This window comes from Pristiophorus japonicus, unplaced genomic scaffold (assembly GCF_044704955.1).
Source record: "Pristiophorus japonicus isolate sPriJap1 unplaced genomic scaffold, sPriJap1.hap1 HAP1_SCAFFOLD_45, whole genome shotgun sequence".
NCBI classification, from domain to species: Eukaryota; Metazoa; Chordata; class Chondrichthyes; family Pristiophoridae; genus Pristiophorus; species Pristiophorus japonicus.
Window position 1 is genome coordinate 790,667 of NW_027254352.1, and position 20,053 is coordinate 810,719.

At 44.4% G+C, this 20,053-nt stretch overlaps 17 non-coding genes and 1 pseudogene across 17 annotated transcripts; 1 reads left to right on the forward strand and 17 right to left on the reverse strand.

Moving 5' to 3' along the window:
• LOC139251826 (zinc finger protein 271-like) overlaps positions 1–20,053 on the forward strand; it is a 315,853-nt pseudogene that overhangs the window by 170,408 nt on the left and 125,392 nt on the right.
• Positions 272–344, reverse strand: trnaf-gaa (transfer RNA phenylalanine (anticodon GAA)). The gene has a single exon. It is a non-coding gene; the product is annotated as a tRNA-Phe (tRNA).
• Positions 1,546–1,617, reverse strand: trnae-uuc (transfer RNA glutamic acid (anticodon UUC)). Its single transcript has one exon. It is a non-coding gene; the product is annotated as a tRNA-Glu (tRNA).
• On the reverse strand, positions 2,676–2,748 carry trnaf-gaa (transfer RNA phenylalanine (anticodon GAA)). The gene has a single exon. It is a non-coding gene; the product is annotated as a tRNA-Phe (tRNA).
• Positions 3,950–4,021, reverse strand: trnae-uuc (transfer RNA glutamic acid (anticodon UUC)). The gene has a single exon. It is a non-coding gene; the product is annotated as a tRNA-Glu (tRNA).
• On the reverse strand, positions 5,080–5,152 carry trnaf-gaa (transfer RNA phenylalanine (anticodon GAA)). The gene has a single exon. It is a non-coding gene; the product is annotated as a tRNA-Phe (tRNA).
• Positions 6,354–6,425, reverse strand: trnae-uuc (transfer RNA glutamic acid (anticodon UUC)). Its single transcript has one exon. It is a non-coding gene; the product is annotated as a tRNA-Glu (tRNA).
• trnaf-gaa (transfer RNA phenylalanine (anticodon GAA)) lies at positions 7,484–7,556 on the reverse strand. Its single transcript has one exon. It is a non-coding gene; the product is annotated as a tRNA-Phe (tRNA).
• Positions 8,758–8,829, reverse strand: trnae-uuc (transfer RNA glutamic acid (anticodon UUC)). The gene has a single exon. It is a non-coding gene; the product is annotated as a tRNA-Glu (tRNA).
• trnaf-gaa (transfer RNA phenylalanine (anticodon GAA)) lies at positions 9,889–9,961 on the reverse strand. Its single transcript has one exon. It is a non-coding gene; the product is annotated as a tRNA-Phe (tRNA).
• On the reverse strand, positions 11,163–11,234 carry trnae-uuc (transfer RNA glutamic acid (anticodon UUC)). The gene has a single exon. It is a non-coding gene; the product is annotated as a tRNA-Glu (tRNA).
• On the reverse strand, positions 12,293–12,365 carry trnaf-gaa (transfer RNA phenylalanine (anticodon GAA)). The gene has a single exon. It is a non-coding gene; the product is annotated as a tRNA-Phe (tRNA).
• On the reverse strand, positions 13,567–13,638 carry trnae-uuc (transfer RNA glutamic acid (anticodon UUC)). The gene has a single exon. It is a non-coding gene; the product is annotated as a tRNA-Glu (tRNA).
• trnaf-gaa (transfer RNA phenylalanine (anticodon GAA)) lies at positions 14,698–14,770 on the reverse strand. The gene has a single exon. It is a non-coding gene; the product is annotated as a tRNA-Phe (tRNA).
• On the reverse strand, positions 15,972–16,042 carry trnae-uuc (transfer RNA glutamic acid (anticodon UUC)). Its single transcript has one exon. It is a non-coding gene; the product is annotated as a tRNA-Glu (tRNA).
• On the reverse strand, positions 17,101–17,173 carry trnaf-gaa (transfer RNA phenylalanine (anticodon GAA)). The gene has a single exon. It is a non-coding gene; the product is annotated as a tRNA-Phe (tRNA).
• Positions 18,375–18,446, reverse strand: trnae-uuc (transfer RNA glutamic acid (anticodon UUC)). Its single transcript has one exon. It is a non-coding gene; the product is annotated as a tRNA-Glu (tRNA).
• trnaf-gaa (transfer RNA phenylalanine (anticodon GAA)) lies at positions 19,505–19,577 on the reverse strand. The gene has a single exon. It is a non-coding gene; the product is annotated as a tRNA-Phe (tRNA).

Genomic DNA, 20,053 nt, shown 5'->3' on the forward strand with positions numbered 1-20,053 from the left:
TGAGATGATTTTGTATCCGGCACACACTGGGTGATCGAGTTACTGCATAAGAATTGAACACATCGCATCGCTAAAACATTGCTCACTCTTCATATACAAAACTGGGCAGAGTATAAATAGAAAGTAACAGAAAAAGAGCGCTGAATCTAAAAAAAAATCATGTCGAAAATTAGTATCACGCAACCACTGAACAGCCCATCCCTCAAGCACTGTCTCGATATTAAACCAGCTTCTCCCCTTAAAATGAAGGAAACGCAAAATCACCAGATATTGCCGAAACCCGGGATTGAACCAGGGACCTTTAGATCTTCAGTCTAACGCTCTCCCAACTGAGCTATTTCGGCCCGACAGAAAACGAAGCAAAACTTTCTCACACCTTTTTGAAAGAAAACTTAAACCCCGGAAGGAATTGCCCCGCACACTCAGTCCTCATTTCGGGGCAATGAGCTCCGGATGTGTTCATGTAATGTATAATGATATTGAAAATCTTTATGCTCATGTTAACTTATCATTGCCCACGATCCAGGCACTCTCTGATTCCGGTATTGGGCACGTTGCTAAGTTGAAAATTGCATTTTTCCGCACTGGCAATGAATTGACTAATCGCCGGGCTGTGATCAGCTCGGTTTGTTAGGATGATGCCGCGCATGAACGTACATGGAAGAATAATGATCATTTTGATTGTTCTCACACTGCACTTAAATGTTGGCAAACCATACAGTGTCAATCAGCAATTGTAGTTCCATATGTTCATTTAATATTCTGCTGAAGTGTTCATAAAGACACAAAGATTGCACACCAGGCTAGATCTCACAGTGCTGAAGACACAGTGAAATATACTGGAGAGTTTATAACTGTTTCAGAACATAACATGTCAGCAAAATTCCCTCTTCTGTTCTCGGCACTGATGGGTTGTGAAAGGGAGACGGGCCGAAGTCCTATTGAGCCGCACTGACCCCGAGCCAAATTGAAATTAAAGCAGGTTCAGTCCTTAGCAGTGATATGATGAAGAGAGATAAGAGTCGCGAATCAACGTTAGTGATGGTGAATTTCGGTTAGATCAAAAACTCCATGAATTCTCTGCCGGGAAATTCAGATCTTGGAAATCGCCTGATAACGCTAAACATTGATATGCAGTGAGCCAATGTTCAATATAGAAGGGGCCCAGGCCAAATGAATGCTCAAGGATAAGTTATCAGTGCCCATGGTCCAGGCATTCCCTGATTCCAGTCTTGCACACGTTGCGAAGTTTAAAATGCTGAATATTTCCACAGTGACAATGCATTGATTGATGATAAGCCCGAGTGCTGTGGCACAAATAGGTACCTGGAAGACTAAAGATAGCCATGATTGGCAAAATTTACGTTGTCTATCAGCAATTGGAGTTCCACTTGTTGAGCGAGATCTTGTCATTTAGTGCAGATTTTAAAACAGAAGTGTCTGTTGTATCACGACACGCTGCTGAGGGTAGGGGCAACAACAGTGAGGTGAGCTGCAAGTTCGTTCAGGAACAGCATTGCATTTCGAAGCACCGCAAATACAATGTTCCCTGACCGGGAATCGAACCCGGGCCGCGGCGGTGAAAGCACCGAATCCTAACCACTAGACCACCAGGGAAACTGCTGAAAATGTCTGTGCCAGCAAGCAGACCAACCCAGTCTTTCCTCCTTGCTGTTTCGAAATTCTCATCACATTCGCGCCAGGGAAATCTGTTCGCAGCAAATGGCAGTTTTTGTGGAGAACACCAAAGACATGTCCGCGCAATCACAGCGTTAAGTGCGGCTAGGCTTCCACTGAAATCCATTTCATTCTCTCCTTTTTCACGGAATTTTCACTCTCGGCCGAAATAGCTCAGTTGGGAGAGCAATAACTAAAGATCTAAAGGTCTGTGGTTCAATCCCGGATTTCAGTAATATCGAGTGATGTTGCGCTCCCTTCATTTTAAGAGGAGACACTGGTTTTCCGGGAATTTTCACTCTCGGTACCGTGTGAACATTTCATTTGGTGCTTTTGTCCTGAACTGCAGCCTTTTGCCCATCTCCGGGCGACAGAACCGTTCTAAATGTCTGTTCTGCTTATAACCATTGACGGGAACAGGTCTCCAGTTCAGCGGTTATCAGCAAAGCAAGAAACACGTATAAACAGAAAGTTGTGCTCTGCACACCGTCGGCAAAGAAGCAATGGCTGTTATTCCAAATAATTGCCATCCCTTGGGATTCCGTGTGGATTTGTTTCGTTATGAAGATTTGATTGTAAAAGTTACTACTCACCGAATAAAAATTATGAAAAATTGGGATGGCCCATATGGGGATCGGGCCCGCGCTCTTGGCTTTATTAATACCACGCCCTAAACGACCGATTTAACCGGCAACAAAATGCCCCAGGGCTGCGTGAAAGCCCAGCCTGAGATGATTTTGTATCCGGCACACACTGGGTGATCGAGTTACTGCATAAGAATTGAACACATCGCATCGCTAAAACATTGCTCACTCTTCATATACAAAACTGGGCAGAGTATAAATAGAAAGTAACAGAAAAAGAGCGCTGAATCTAAAAAAAAATCATGTCGAAAATTAGTATCACGCAACCACTGAACAGCCCATCCCTCAAGCACTGTCTCGATATTAAACCAGCTTCTCCCCTTAAAATGAAGGAAACGCAAAATCACCAGATATTGCCGAAACCCGGGATTGAACCAGGGACCTTTAGATCTTCAGTCTAACGCTCTCCCAACTGAGCTATTTCGGCCCGACAGAAAACGAAGCAAAACTTTCTCACACCTTTTCGAAAGAAAACTTAAACCCCGGAAGGAATTGCCCCGCACACTCAGTCCTCATTTCGGGGCAATGAGCTCCGGATGTGTTCATGTAATGTATAATGATATTGAAAATCTTTATGCTCATGTTAACTTATCATTGCCCACGATCCAGGCACTCTCTGATTCCGGTATTGGGCACGTTGCTAAGTTGAAAATTGCATTTTTCCGCACTGGCAATGAATTGACTAATCGCCGGGCTGTGATCAGCTCGGTTTGTTAGGATGATGCCGCGCATGAACGCACATGGAAGAATAATGATCATTTTGATTGTTCTCACACTGCACTTAAATGTTGGCAAACCATACAGTGTCAATCAGCAATTGTAGTTCCATATGTTCATTTAATATTCTGCTGAAGTGTTCATAAAGACACAAAGATTGCACACCAGGCTAGATCTCACAGTGCTGAAGACACAGTGAAATATACTGGAGAGTTTATAACTGTTTCAGAACATAACATGTCAGCAAAATTCCCTCTTCTGTTCTCGGCACTGATGGGTTGTGAAAGGGAGACGGGCCGAAGTCCTATTGAGCCGCACTGACCCCGAGCCAAATTGAAATTAAAGCAGGTTCAGTCCTTAGCAGTGATATGATGAAGAGAGATAAGAGTCGCGAATCAACGTTAGTGATGGTGAATTTCGGTTAGATCAAAAACTCCATGAATTCTCTGCCGGGAAATTCAGATCTTGGAAATCGCCTGAGAACGCTAAACATTGATATGCAGTGAGCCAATGTTCAATATAGAAGGGGCCCAGGCCAAATGAATGCTCAAGGATAAGTTATCAGTGCCCATGGTCCAGGCATTCCCTGATTCCAGTCTTGCACACGTTGCGAAGTTTAAAATGCTGAATATTTCCACAGTGACAATGCATTGATTGATGATAAGCCCGAGTGCTGTGGCACAAATAGGTACCTGGAAGACTAAAGATAGCCATGATTGGCAAAATTTACGTTGTCTATCAGCAATTGGAGTTCCACTTGTTGAGCGAGATCTTGTCATTTAGTGCAGATTTTAAAACAGAAGTGTCTGTTGTATCACGACACGCTGCTGAGGGTAGGGGCAACAACAGTGAGGTGAGCTGCAAGTTCGTTCAGGAACAGCATTGCATTTCGAAGCACCGCAAATACAATGTTCCCTGACCGGGAATCGAACCCGGGCCGCGGCGGTGAAAGCGCCGAATCCTAACCACTAGACCACCAGGGAAGCTGCTGAAAATGTCTGTGCCAGCAAGCAGACCAACCCAGTCTTTCCTCCTTGCTGTTTCGAAATTCTCATCACATTCGCGCCAGGGAAATCTGTTCGCAGCAAATGGCAGTTTTTGTGGAGAACACCAAAGACATGTCCGCGCAATCACAGCGTTAAGTGCGGCTAGGCTTCCACTGAAATCCATTTCATTCTCTCCTTTTTCACGGAATTTTCACTCTCGGCCGAAATAGCTCAGTTGGGAGAGCAATAACTAAAGATCTAAAGGTCTGTGGTTCAATCCCGGATTTCAGTAATATCGAGTGATGTTGCGCTCCCTTCATTTTAAGAGGAGACACTGGTTTTCCGGGAATTTTCACTCTCGGTACCGTGTGAACATTTCATTTGGTGCTTTTGTCCTGAACTGCAGCCTTTTGCCCATCTCCGGGCGACAGAACCGTTCTAAATGTCTGTTCTGCTTATAACCATTGACGGGAACAGGTCTCCAGTTCAGCGGTTATCAGCAAAGCAAGAAACACGTATAAACAGAAAGTTGTGCTCTGCACACCGTCGGCAAAGAAGCAATGGCTGTTATTCCAAATAATTGCCATCCCTTGGGATTCCGTGTGGATTTGTTTCGTTATGAAGATTTGATTGTAAATGTTACTACTCACCGAATAAAAATTATGAAAAATTGGGATGGCCCATATGGGGATCGGGCCCGCGCTCTTGGCTTTATTAATACCACGCCCTAAACGACCGATTTAACCGGCAACAAAATGCCCCAGGGCTGCGTGAAAGCCCAGCCTGAGATGATTTTGTATCCGGCACACACTGGGTGATCGAGTTACTGCATAAGAATTGAACACATCGCATCGCTAAAACATTGCTCACTCTTCATATACAAAACTGGGCAGAGTATAAATAGAAAGTAACAGAAAAAGAGCGCTGAATCTAAAAAAAAATCATGTCGAAAATTAGTATCACGCAACCACTGAACAGCCCATCCCTCAAGCACTGTCTCGATATTAAACCAGCTTCTCCCCTTAAAATGAAGGAAACGCAAAATCACCAGATATTGCCGAAACCCGGGATTGAACCAGGGACCTTTAGATCTTCAGTCTAACGCTCTCCCAACTGAGCTATTTCGGCCCGACAGAAAACGAAGCAAAACTTTCTCACACCTTTTTGAAAGAAAACTTAAACCCCGGAAGGAATTGCCCCGCACACTCAGTCCTCATTTCGGGGCAATGAGCTCCGGATGTGTTCATGTAATGTATAATGATATTGAAAATCTTTATGCTCATGTTAACTTATCATTGCCCACGATCCAGGCACTCTCTGATTCCGGTATTGGGCACGTTGCTAAGTTGAAAATTGCATTTTTCCGCACTGGCAATGAATTGACTAATCGCCGGGCTGTGATCAGCTCGGTTTGTTAGGATGATGCCGCGCATGAACGTACATGGAAGAATAATGATCATTTTGATTGTTCTCACACTGCACTTAAATGTTGGCAAACCATACAGTGTCAATCAGCAATTGTAGTTCCATATGTTCATTTAATATTCTGCTGAAGTGTTCATAAAGACACAAAGATTGCACACCAGGCTAGATCTCACAGTGCTGAAGACACAGTGAAATATACTGGAGAGTTTATAACTGTTTCAGAACATAACATGTCAGCAAAATTCCCTCTTCTGTTCTCGGCACTGATGGGTTGTGAAAGGGAGACGGGCCGAAGTCCTATTGAGCCGCACTGACCCCGAGCCAAATTGAAATTAAAGCAGGTTCAGTCCTTAGCAGTGATATGATGAAGAGAGATAAGAGTCGCGAATCAACGTTAGTGATGGTGAATTTCGGTTAGATCAAAAACTCCATGAATTCTCTGCCGGGAAATTCAGATCTTGGAAATCGCCTGAGAACGCTAAACATTGATATGCAGTGAGCCAATGTTCAATATAGAAGGGGCCCAGGCCAAATGAATGCTCAAGGATAAGTTATCAGTGCCCATGGTCCAGGCATTCCCTGATTCCAGTCTTGCACACGTTGCGAAGTTTAAAATGCTGAATATTTCCACAGTGACAATGCATTGATTGATGATAAGCCCGAGTGCTGTGGCACAAATAGGTACCTGGAAGACTAAAGATAGCCATGATTGGCAAAATTTACGTTGTCTATCAGCAATTGGAGTTCCACTTGTTGAGCGAGATCTTGTCATTTAGTGCAGATTTTAAAACAGAAGTGTCTGTTGTATCACGACACGCTGCTGAGGGTAGGGGCAACAACAGTGAGGTGAGCTGCAAGTTCGTTCAGGAACAGCATTGCATTTCGAAGCACCGCAAATACAATGTTCCCTGACCGGGAATCGAACCCGGGCCGCGGCGGTGAAAGCACCGAATCCTAACCACTAGACCACCAGGGAAACTGCTGAAAATGTCTGTGCCAGCAAGCAGACCAACCCAGTCTTTCCTCCTTGCTGTTTCGAAATTCTCATCACATTCGCGCCAGGGAAATCTGTTCGCAGCAAATGGCAGTTTTTGTGGAGAACACCAAAGACATGTCCGCGCAATCACAGCGTTAAGTGCGGCTAGGCTTCCACTGAAATCCATTTCATTCTCTCCTTTTTCACGGAATTTTCACTCTCGGCCGAAATAGCTCAGTTGGGAGAGCAATAACTAAAGATCTAAAGGTCTGTGGTTCAATCCCGGATTTCAGTAATATCGAGTGATGTTGCGCTCCCTTCATTTTAAGAGGAGACACTGGTTTTCCGGGAATTTTCACTCTCGGTACCGTGTGAACATTTCATTTGGTGCTTTTGTCCTGAACTGCAGCCTTTTGCCCATCTCCGGGCGACAGAACCGTTCTAAATGTCTGTTCTGCTTATAACCATTGACGGGAACAGGTCTCCAGTTCAGCGGTTATCAGCAAAGCAAGAAACACGTATAAACAGAAAGTTGTGCTCTGCACACCGTCGGCAAAGAAGCAATGGCTGTTATTCCAAATAATTGCCATCCCTTGGGATTCCGTGTGGATTTGTTTCGTTATGAAGATTTGATTGTAAAAGTTACTACTCACCGAATAAAAATTATGAAAAATTGGGATGGCCCATATGGGGATCGGGCCCGCGCTCTTGGCTTTATTAATACCACGCCCTAAACGACCGATTTAACCGGCAACAAAATGCCCCAGGGCTGCGTGAAAGCCCAGCCTGAGATGATTTTGTATCCGGCACACACTGGGTGATCGAGTTACTGCATAAGAATTGAACACATCGCATCGCTAAAACATTGCTCACTCTTCATATACAAAACTGGGCAGAGTATAAATAGAAAGTAACAGAAAAAGAGCGCTGAATCTAAAAAAAAATCATGTCGAAAATTAGTATCACGCAACCACTGAACAGCCCATCCCTCAAGCACTGTCTCGATATTAAACCAGCTTCTCCCCTTAAAATGAAGGAAACGCAAAATCACCAGATATTGCCGAAACCCGGGATTGAACCAGGGACCTTTAGATCTTCAGTCTAACGCTCTCCCAACTGAGCTATTTCGGCCCGACAGAAAACGAAGCAAAACTTTCTCACACCTTTTCGAAAGAAAACTTAAACCCCGGAAGGAATTGCCCCGCACACTCAGTCCTCATTTCGGGGCAATGAGCTCCGGATGTGTTCATGTAATGTATAATGATATTGAAAATCTTTATGCTCATGTTAACTTATCATTGCCCACGATCCAGGCACTCTCTGATTCCGGTATTGGGCACGTTGCTAAGTTGAAAATTGCATTTTTCCGCACTGGCAATGAATTGACTAATCGCCGGGCTGTGATCAGCTCGGTTTGTTAGGATGATGCCGCGCATGAACGTACATGGAAGAATAATGATCATTTTGATTGTTCTCACACTGCACTTAAATGTTGGCAAACCATACAGTGTCAATCAGCAATTGTAGTTCCATATGTTCATTTAATATTCTGCTGAAGTGTTCATAAAGACACAAAGATTGCACACCAGGCTAGATCTCACAGTGCTGAAGACACAGTGAAATATACTGGAGAGTTTATAACTGTTTCAGAACATAACATGTCAGCAAAATTCCCTCTTCTGTTCTCGGCACTGATGGGTTGTGAAAGGGAGACGGGCCGAAGTCCTATTGAGCCGCACTGACCCCGAGCCAAATTGAAATTAAAGCAGGTTCAGTCCTTAGCAGTGATATGATGAAGAGAGATAAGAGTCGCGAATCAACGTTAGTGATGGTGAATTTCGGTTAGATCAAAAACTCCATGAATTCTCTGCCGGGAAATTCAGATCTTGGAAATCGCCTGAGAACGCTAAACATTGATATGCAGTGAGCCAATGTTCAATATAGAAGGGGCCCAGGCCAAATGAATGCTCAAGGATAAGTTATCAGTGCCCATGGTCCAGGCATTCCCTGATTCCAGTCTTGCACACGTTGCGAAGTTTAAAATGCTGAATATTTCCACAGTGACAATGCATTGATTGATGATAAGCCCGAGTGCTGTGGCACAAATAGGTACCTGGAAGACTAAAGATAGCCATGATTGGCAAAATTTACGTTGTCTATCAGCAATTGGAGTTCCACTTGTTGAGCGAGATCTTGTCATTTAGTGCAGATTTTAAAACAGAAGTGTCTGTTGTATCACGACACGCTGCTGAGGGTAGGGGCAACAACAGTGAGGTGAGCTGCAAGTTCGTTCAGGAACAGCATTGCATTTCGAAGCACCGCAAATACAATGTTCCCTGACCGGGAATCGAACCCGGGCCGCGGCGGTGAAAGCGCCGAATCCTAACCACTAGACCACCAGGGAAGCTGCTGAAAATGTCTGTGCCAGCAAGCAGACCAACCCAGTCTTTCCTCCTTGCTGTTTCGAAATTCTCATCACATTCGCGCCAGGGAAATCTGTTCGCAGCAAATGGCAGTTTTTGTGGAGAACACCAAAGACATGTCCGCGCAATCACAGCGTTAAGTGCGGCTAGGCTTCCACTGAAATCCATTTCATTCTCTCCTTTTTCACGGAATTTTCACTCTCGGCCGAAATAGCTCAGTTGGGAGAGCAATAACTAAAGATCAAAAGGTCTGTGGTTCAATCCCGGATTTCAGTAATATCGAGTGATGTTGCGCTCCCTTCATTTTAAGAGGAGACACTGGTTTTCCGGGAATTTTCACTCTCGGTACCGTGTGAACATTTCATTTGGTGCTTTTGTCCTGAACTGCAGCCTTTTGCCCATCTCCGGGCGACAGAACCGTTCTAAATGTCTGTTCTGCTTATAACCATTGACGGGAACAGGTCTCCAGTTCAGCGGTTATCAGCAAAGCAAGAAACACGTATAAACAGAAAGTTGTGCTCTGCACACCGTCGGCAAAGAAGCAATGGCTGTTATTCCAAATAATTGCCATCCCTTGGGATTCCGTGTGGATTTGTTTCGTTATGAAGATTTGATTGTAAAAGTTACTACTCACCGAATAAAAATTATGAAAAATTGGGATGGCCCATATGGGGATCGGGCCCGCGCTCTTGGCTTTATTAATACCACGCCCTAAGCGACCGATTTAACCGGCAACAAAATGCCCCAGGGCTGCGTGAAAGCCCAGCCTGAGATGATTTTGTATCCGGCACACACTGGGTGATCGAGTTACTGCATAAGAATTGAACACATCGCATCGCTAAAACATTGCTCACTCTTCATATACAAAACTGGGCAGAGTATAAATAGAAAGTAACAGAAAAAGAGCGCTGAATCTAAAAAAAAATCATGTCGAAAATTAGTATCACGCAACCACATGAACAGCCCATCCCTCAAGCACTGTCTCGATATTAAACCAGCTTCTCCCCTTAAAATGAAGGAAACGCAAAATCACCAGATATTGCCGAAACCCGGGATTGAACCAGGGACCTTTAGATCTTCAGTCTAACGCTCTCCCAACTGAGCTATTTCGGCCCGACAGAAAACGAAGCAAAACTTTCTCACACCTTTTTGAAAGAAAACTTAAACCCCGGAAGGAATTGCCCCGCACACTCAGTCCTCATTTCGGGGCAATGAGCTCCGGATGTGTTCATGTAATGTATAATGATATTGAAAATCTTTATGCTCATGTTAACTTATCATTGCCCACGATCCAGGCACTCTCTGATTCCGGTATTGGGCACGTTGCTAAGTTGAAAATTGCATTTTTCCGCACTGGCAATGAATTGACTAATCGCCGGGCTGTGATCAGCTCGGTTTGTTAGGATGATGCCGCGCATGAACGTACATGGAAGAATAATGATCATTTTGATTGTTCTCACACTGCACTTAAATGTTGGCAAACCATACAGTGTCAATCAGCAATTGTAGTTCCATATGTTCATTTAATATTCTGCTGAAGTGTTCATAAAGACACAAAGATTGCACACCAGGCTAGATCTCACAGTGCTGAAGACACAGTGAAATATACTGGAGAGTTTATAACTGTTTCAGAACATAACATGTCAGCAAAATTCCCTCTTCTGTTCTCGGCACTGATGGGTTGTGAAAGGGAGACGGGCCGAAGTCCTATTGAGCCGCACTGACCCCGAGCCAAATTGAAATTAAAGCAGGTTCAGTCCTTAGCAGTGATATGATGAAGAGAGATAAGAGTCGCGAATCAACGTTAGTGATGGTGAATTTCGGTTAGATCAAAAACTCCATGAATTCTCTGCCGGGAAATTCAGATCTTGGAAATCGCCTGAGAACGCTAAACATTGATATGCAGTGAGCCAATGTTCAATATAGAAGGGGCCCAGGCCAAATGAATGCTCAAGGATAAGTTATCAGTGCCCATGGTCCAGGCATTCCCTGATTCCAGTCTTGCACACGTTGCGAAGTTTAAAATGCTGAATATTTCCACAGTGACAATGCATTGATTGATGATAAGCCCGAGTGCTGTGGCACAAATAGGTACCTGGAAGACTAAAGATAGCCATGATTGGCAAAATTTACGTTGTCTATCAGCAATTGGAGTTCCACTTGTTGAGCGAGATCTTGTCATTTAGTGCAGATTTTAAAACAGAAGTGTCTGTTGTATCACGACACGCTGCTGAGGGTAGGGGCAACAACAGTGAGGTGAGCTGCAAGTTCGTTCAGGAACAGCATTGCATTTCGAAGCACCGCAAATACAATGTTCCCTGACCGGGAATCGAACCCGGGCCGCGGCGGTGAAACCGCCGAATCCTAACCACTAGACCACCAGGGAAGCTGCTGAAAATGTCTGTGCCAGCAAGCAGACCAACCCAGTCTTTCCTCCTTGCTGTTTCGAAATTCTCATCACATTCGCGCCAGGGAAATCTGTTCGCAGCAAATGGCAGTTTTTGTGGAGAACACCAAAGACATGTCCGCGCAATCACAGCGTTAAGTGCGGCTAGGCTTCCACTGAAATCCATTTCATTCTCTCCTTTTTCACGGAATTTTCACTCTCGGCCGAAATAGCTCAGTTGGGAGAGCAATAACTAAAGATCTAAAGGTCTGTGGTTCAATCCCGGATTTCAGTAATATCGAGTGATGTTGCGCTCCCTTCATTTTAAGAGGAGACACTGGTTTTCCGGGAATTTTCACTCTCGGTACCGTGTGAACATTTCATTTGGTGCTTTTGTCCTGAACTGCAGCCTTTTGCCCATCTCCGGGCGACAGAACCGTTCTAAATGTCTGTTCTGCTTATAACCATTGACGGGAACAGGTCTCCAGTTCAGCGGTTATCAGCAAAGCAAGAAACACGTATAAACAGAAAGTTGTGCTCTGCACACCGTCGGCAAAGAAGCAATGGCTGTTATTCCAAATAATTGCCATCCCTTGGGATTCCGTGTGGATTTGTTTCGTTATGAAGATTTGATTGTAAAAGTTACTACTCACCGAATAAAAATTATGAAAAATTGGGATGGCCCATATGGGGATCGGGCCCGCGCTCTTGGCTTTATTAATACCACGCCCTAAACGACCGATTTAACCGGCAACAAAATGCCCCAGGGCTGCGTGAAAGCCCAGCCTGAGATGATTTTGTATCCGGCACACACTGGTTGATCGAGTTACTGCATAAGAATTGAACACATCGCATCGCTAAAACATTGCTCACTCTTCATATACAAAACTGGGCAGAGTATAAATAGAAAGTAACAGAAAAAGAGCGCTGAATCTAAAAAAAAATCATGTCGAAAATTAGTATCACGCAACCACTGAACAGCCCATCCCTCAAGCACTGTCTCGATATTAAACCAGCTTCTCCCCTTAAAATGAAGGAAACGCAAAATCACCAGATATTGCCGAAACCCGGGATTGAACCAGGGACCTTTAGATCTTCAGTCTAACGCTCTCCCAACTGAGCTATTTCGGCCCGACAGAAAACGAAGCAAAACTTTCTCACACCTTTTTGAAAGAAAACTTAAACCCCGGAAGGAATTGCCCCGCACACTCAGTCCTCATTTCGGGGCAATGAGCTCCGGATGTGTTCATGTAATGTATAATGATATTGAAAATCTTTATGCTCATGTTAACTTATCATTGCCCACGATCCAGGCACTCTCTGATTCCGGTATTGGGCACGTTGCTAAGTTGAAAATTGCATTTTTCCGCACTGGCAATGAATTGACTAATCGCCGGGCTGTGATCAGCTCGGTTTGTTAGGATGATGCCGCGCATGAACGTACATGGAAGAATAATGATCATTTTGATTGTTCTCACACTGCACTTAAATGTTGGCAAACCATACAGTGTCAATCAGCAATTGTAGTTCCATATGTTCATTTAATATTCTGCTGAAGTGTTCATAAAGACACAAAGATTGCACACCAGGCTAGATCTCACAGTGCTGAAGACACAGTGAAATATACTGGAGAGTTTATAACTGTTTCAGAACATAACATGTCAGCAAAATTCCCTCTTCTGTTCTCGGCACTGATGGGTTGTGAAAGGGAGACGGGCCGAAGTCCTATTGAGCCGCACTGACCCCGAGCCAAATTGAAATTAAAGCAGGTTCAGTCCTTAGCAGTGATATGATGAAGAGAGATAAGAGTCGCGAATCAACGTTAGTGATGGTGAATTTCGGTTAGATCAAAAACTCCATGAATTCTCTGCCGGGAAATTCAGATCTTGGAAATCGCCTGAGAACGCTAAACATTGATATGCAGTGAGCCAATGATCAATATAGAAGGGGCCCAGGCCAAATGAATGCTCAAGGATAAGTTATCAGTGCCCATGGTCCAGGCATTCCCTGATTCCAGTCTTGCACACGTTGCGAAGTTTAAAATGCTGAATATTTCCACAGTGACAATGCATTGATTGATGATAAGCCCGAGTGCTGTGGCACAAATAGGTACCTGGAAGACTAAAGATAGCCATGATTGGCAAAATTTACGTTGTCTATCAGCAATTGGAGTTCCACTTGTTGAGCGAGATCTTGTCATTTAGTGCAGATTTTAAAACAGAAGTGTCTGTTGTATCACGACACGCTGCTGAGGGTAGGGGCAACAACAGTGAGGTGAGCTGCAAGTTCGTTCAGGAACAGCATTGCATTTCGAAGCACCGCAAATACAATGTTCCCTGACCGGGAATCGAACCCGGGCCGCGGCGGTGAAAGCGCCGAATCCTAACCACTAGACCACCAGGGAAACTGCTGAAAATGTCTGTGCCAGCAAGCAGACCAACCCAGTCTTTCCTCCTTGCTGTTTCGAAATTCTCATCACATTCGCGCCAGGGAAATCTGTTCGCAGCAAATGGCAGTTTTTGTGGAGAACACCAAAGACATGTCCGCGCAATCACAGCGTTAAGTGCGGCTAGGCTTCCACTGAAATCCATTTCATTCTCTCCTTTTTCACGGAATTTTCACTCTCGGCCGAAATAGCTCAGTTGGGAGAGCAATAACTAAAGATCTAAAGGTCTGTGGTTCAATCCCGGATTTCAGTAATATCGAGTGATGTTGCGCTCCCTTCATTTTAAGAGGAGACACTGGTTTTCCGGGAATTTTCACTCTCGGTACCGTGTGAACATTTCATTTGGTGCTTTTGTCCTGAACTGCAGCCTTTTGCCCATCTCCGGGCGACAGAACCGTTCTAAATGTCTGTTCTGCTTATAACCATTGACGGGAACAGGTCTCCAGTTCAGCGGTTATCAGCAAAGCAAGAAACACGTATAAACAGAAAGTTGTGCTCTGCACACCGTCGGCAAAGAAGCAATGGCTGTTATTCCAAATAATTGCCATCCCTTGGGATTCCGTGTGGATTTGTTTCGTTATGAAGATTTGATTGTAAATGTTACTACTCACCGAATAAAAATTATGAAAAATTGGGATGGCCCATATGGGGATCGGGCCCGCGCTCTTGGCTTTATTAATACCACGCCCTAAACGACCGATTTAACCGGCAACAAAATGCCCCAGGGCTGCGTGAAAGCCCAGCCTGAGATGATTTTGTATCCGGCACACACTGGGTGATCGAGTTACTGCATAAGAATTGAACACATCGCATCGCTAAAACATTGCTCACTCTTCATATACAAAACTGGGCAGAGTATAAATAGAAAGTAACAGAAAAAGAGCGCTGAATCTAAAAAAAAAATCATGTCGAAAATTAGTATCACGCAACCACTGAACAGCCCATCCCTCAAGCACTGTCTCGATATTAAACCAGCTTCTCCCCTTAAAATGAAGGAAACGCAAAATCACCAGATATTGCCGAAACCCGGGATTGAACCAGGGACCTTTAGATCTTCAGTCTAACGCTCTCCCAACTGAGCTATTTCGGCCCGACAGAAAACGAAGCAAAACTTTCTCACACCTTTTTGAAAGAAAACTTAAACCCCGGAAGGAATTGCCCCGCACACTCAGTCCTCATTTCGGGGCAATGAGCTCCGGATGTGTTCATGTAATGTATAATGATATTGAAAATCTTTATGCTCATGTTAACTTATCATTGCCCACGATCCAGGCACTCTCTGATTCCGGTATTGGGCACGTTGCTAAGTTGAAAATTGCATTTTTCCGCACTGGCAATGAATTGACTAATCGCCGGGCTGTGATCAGCTCGGTTTGTTAGGATGATGCCGCGCATGAACGTACATGGAAGAATAATGATCATTTTGATTGTTCTCACACTGCACTTAAATGTTGGCAAACCATACAGTGTCAATCAGCAATTGTAGTTCCATATGTTCATTTAATATTCTGCTGAAGTGTTCATAAAGACACAAAGATTGCACACCAGGCTAGATCTCACAGTGCTGAAGACACAGTGAAATATACTGGAGAGTATATAACTGTTTCAGAACATAACATGTCAGCAAAATTCCCTCTTCTGTTCTCGGCACTGATGGGTTGTGAAAGGGAGACGGGCCGAAGTCCTATTGAGCCGCACTGACCCCGAGCCAAATTGAAATTAAAGCAGGTTCAGTCCTTAGCAGTGATATGATGAAGAGAGATAAGAGTCGCGAATCAACGTTAGTGATGGTGAATTTCGGTTAGATCAAAAACTCCATGAATTCTCTGCCGGGAAATTCAGATCTTGGAAATCGCCTGAGAACGCTAAACATTGATATGCAGTGAGCCAATGTTCAATATAGAAGGGGCCCAGGCCAAATGAATGCTCAAGGATAAGTTATCAGTGCCCATGGTCCAGGCATTCCCTGATTCCAGTCTTGCACACGTTGCGAAGTTTAAAATGCTGAATATTTCCACAGTGACAATGCATTGATTGATGATAAGCCCGAGTGCTGTGGCACAAATAGGTACCTGGAAGACTAAAGATAGCCATGATTGGCAAAATTTACGTTGTCTATCAGCAATTGGAGTTCCACTTGTTGAGCGAGATCTTGTCATTTAGTGCAGATTTTAAAACAGAAGTGTCTGTTGTATCACGACACGCTGCTGAGGGTAGGGGCAACAACAGTGAGGTGAGCTGCAAGTTCGTTCAGGAACAGCATTGCATTTCGAAGCACCGCAAATACAATGTTCCCTGACCGGGAATCGAACCCGGGCCGCGGCGGTGAAAGCACCGAATCTAACCACTAGACCACCAGGGAAGCTGCTGAAAATGTCTGTGCCAGCAAGCAGACCAACCCAGTCTTTCCTCCTTGCTGTTTCGAAATTCTCATCACATTCGCGCCAGGGAAATCTGTTCGCAGCAAATGGCAGTTTTTGTGGAGAACACCAAAGACATGTCCGCGCAATCACAGCGTTAAGTGCGGCTAGGCTTCCACTGAAATCCATTTCATTCTCTCCTTTTTCACGGAATTTTCACTCTCGGCCGAAATAGCTCAGTTGGGAGAGCAATAACTAAAGATCTAAAGGTCTGTGGTTCAATCCCGGATTTCAGTAATATCGAGTGATGTTGCGCTCCCTTCATTTTAAGAGGAGACACTGGTTTTCCGGGAATTTTCACTCTCGGTACCGTGTGAACATTTCATTTGGTGCTTTTGTCCTGAACTGCAGCCTTTTGCCCATCTCCGGGCGACAGAACCGTTCTAAATGTCTGTTCTGCTTATAACCATTGACGGGAACAGGTCTCCAGTTCAGCGGTTATCAGCAAAGCAAGAAACACGTATAAACAGAAAGTTGTGCTCTGCACACCGTCGGCAAAGAAGCAATGGCTGTTATTCCAAATAATTGCCATCCCTTGGGATTCCGTGTGGATTTGTTTCGTTATGAAGATTTGATTGTAAATGTTACTACTCACCGAATAAAAATTATGAAAAATTGGGATGGCCCATATGGGGATCGGGCCCGCGCTCTTGGCTTTATTAATACCACGCCCTAAACGACCGATTTAACCGGCAACAAAATGCCCCAGGGCTGCGTGAAAGCCCAGCCTGAGATGATTTTGTATCCGGCACACACTGGTTGATCGAGTTACTGCATAAGAATTGAACACATCGCATCGCTAAAACATTGCTCACTCTTCATATACAAAACTGGGCAGAGTATAAATAGAAAGTAACAGAAAAAGAGCGCTGAATCTAAAAAAAAATCATGTCGAAAATTTGTATCACGCAACCACTGAACAGCCCATCCCTCAAGCACTGTCTCGATATTAAACCAGCTTCTCCCCTTAAAATGAAGGAAACGCAAAATCACCAGATATTGCCGAAACCCGGGATTGAACCAGGGACCTTTAGATCTTCAGTCTAACGCTCTCCCAACTGAGCTATTTCGGCCCGACAGAAAACGAAGCAAAACTTTCTCACACCTTTTTGAAAGAAAACTTAAACCCCGGAAGGAATTGCCCCGCACACTCAGTCCTCATTTCGGGGCAATGAGCTCCGGATGTGTTCATGTAATGTATAATGATATTGAAAATCTTTATGCTCATGTTAACTTATCATTGCCCACGATCCAGGCACTCTCTGATTCCGGTATTGGGCACGTTGCTAAGTTGAAAATTGCATTTTTCCGCACTGGCAATGAATTGACTAATCGCCGGGCTGTGATCAGCTCGGTTTGTTAGGATGATGCCGCGCATGAACGTACATGGAAGAATAATGATCATTTTGATTGTTCTCACACTGCACTTAAATGTTGGCAAACCATACAGTGTCAATCAGCAATTGTAGTTCCATATGTTCATTTAATATTCTGCTGAAGTGTTCATAAAGACACAAAGATTGCACACCAGGCTAGATCTCACAGTGCTGAAGACACAGTGAAATATACTGGAGAGTTTATAACTGTTTCAGAACATAACATGTCAGCAAAATTCCCTCTTCTGTTCTCGGCACTGATGGGTTGTGAAAGGGAGACGGGCCGAAGTCCTATTGAGCCGCACTGACCCCGAGCCAAATTGAAATTAAAGCAGGTTCAGTCCTTAGCAGTGATATGATGAAGAGAGATAAGAGTCGCGAATCAACGTTAGTGATGGTGAATTTCGGTTAGATCAAAAACTCCATGAATTCTCTGCCGGGAAATTCAGATCTTGGAAATCGCCTGAGAACGCTAAACATTGATATGCAGTGAGCCAATGTTCAATATAGAAGGGGCCCAGGCCAAATGAATGCTCAAGGATAAGTTATCAGTGCCCATGGTCCAGGCATTCCCTGATTCCAGTCTTGCACACGTTGCGAAGTTTAAAATGCTGAATATTTCCACAGTGACAATGCATTGATTGATGATAAGCCCGAGTGCTGTGGCACAAATAGGTACCTGGAAGACTAAAGATAGCCATGATTGGCAAAATTTACGTTGTCTATCAGCAATTGGAGTTCCACTTGTTGAGCGAGATCTTGTCATTTAGTGCAGATTTTAAAACAGAAGTGTCTGTTGTATCACGACACGCTGCTGAGGGTAGGGGCAACAACAGTGAGGTGAGCTGCAAGTTCGTTCAGGAACAGCATTGCATTTCGAAGCACCGCAAATACAATGTTCCCTGACCGGGAATCGAACCCGGGCCGCGGCGGTGAAAGCGCCGAATCCTAACCACTAGACCACCAGGGAAGCTGCTGAAAATGTCTGTGCCAGCAAGCAGACCAACCCAGTCTTTCCTCCTTGCTGTTTCGAAATTCTCATCACATTCGCGCCAGGGAAATCTGTTCGCAGCAAATGGCAGTTTTTGTGGAGAACACCAAAGACATGTCCGCGCAATCACAGCGTTAAGTGCGGCTAGGCTTCCACTGAAATACATTTCATTCTCTCCTTTTTCACGGAATTTTCACTCTCGGCCGAAATAGCTCAGTTGGGAGAGCAATAACTAAAGATCTAAAGGTCTGTGGTTCAATCCCGGATTTCAGTAATATCGAGTGATGTTGCGCTCCCTTCATTTTAAGAGGAGACACTGGTTTTCCGGGAATTTTCACTCTCGGTACCGTGTGAACATTTCATTTGGTGCTTTTGTCCTGAACTGCAGCCTTTTGCCCATCTCCGGGCGACAGAACCGTTCTAAATGTCTGTTCTGCTTATAACCATTGACGGGAACAGGTCTCCAGTTCAGCGGTTATCAGCAAAGCAAGAAACACGTATAAACAGAAAGTTGTGCTCTGCACACCGTCGGCAAAGAAGCAATGGCTGTTATTCCAAATAATTGCCATCCCTTGGGATTCCGTGTGGATTTGTTTCGTTATGAAGATTTGATTGTAAATGTTACTACTCACCGAATAAAAATTATGAAAAATTGGGATGGCCCATATGGGGATCGGGCCCGCGCTCTTGGCTTTATTAATACCACGCCCTAAACGACCGATTTAACCGGCAACAAAATGCCCCAGGGCTGCGTGAAAGCCCAGCCTGAGATGATTTTGTATCCGGCACACACTGGTTGATCGAGTTACTGCATAAGAATTGAACACATCGCATCGCTAAAACATTGCTCACTCTTCATATACAAAACTGGGCAGAGTATAAATAGAAAGTAACAGAAAAAGAGCGCTGAATCTAAAAAAAAATCATGTCGAAAATTTGTATCACGCAACCACTGAACAGCCCATCCCTCAAGCACTGTCTCGATATTAAACCAGCTTCTCCCCTTAAAATGAAGGAAACGCAAAATCACCAGATATTGCCGAAACCCGGGATTGAACCAGGGACCTTTAGATCTTCAGTCTAACGCTCTCCCAACTGAGCTATTTCGGCCCGACAGAAAACGAAGCAAAACTTTCTCACACCTTTTTGAAAGAAAACTTAAACCCCGGAAGGAATTGCCCCGCACACTCAGTCCTCATTTCGGGGCAATGAGCTCCGGATGTGTTCATGTAATGTATAATGATATTGAAAATCTTTATGCTCATGTTAACTTATCATTGCCCACGATCCAGGCACTCTCTGATTCCGGTATTGGGCACGTTGCTAAGTTGAAAATTGCATTTTTCCGCACTGGCAATGAATTGACTAATCGCCGGGCTGTGATCAGCTCGGTTTGTTAGGATGATGCCGCGCATGAACGTACATGGAAGAATAATGATCATTTTGATTGTTCTCACACTGCACTTAAATGTTGGCAAACCATACAGTGTCAATCAGCAATTGTAGTTCCATATGTTCATTTAATATTCTGCTGAAGTGTTCATAAAGACACAAAGATTGCACACCAGGCTAGATCTCACAGTGCT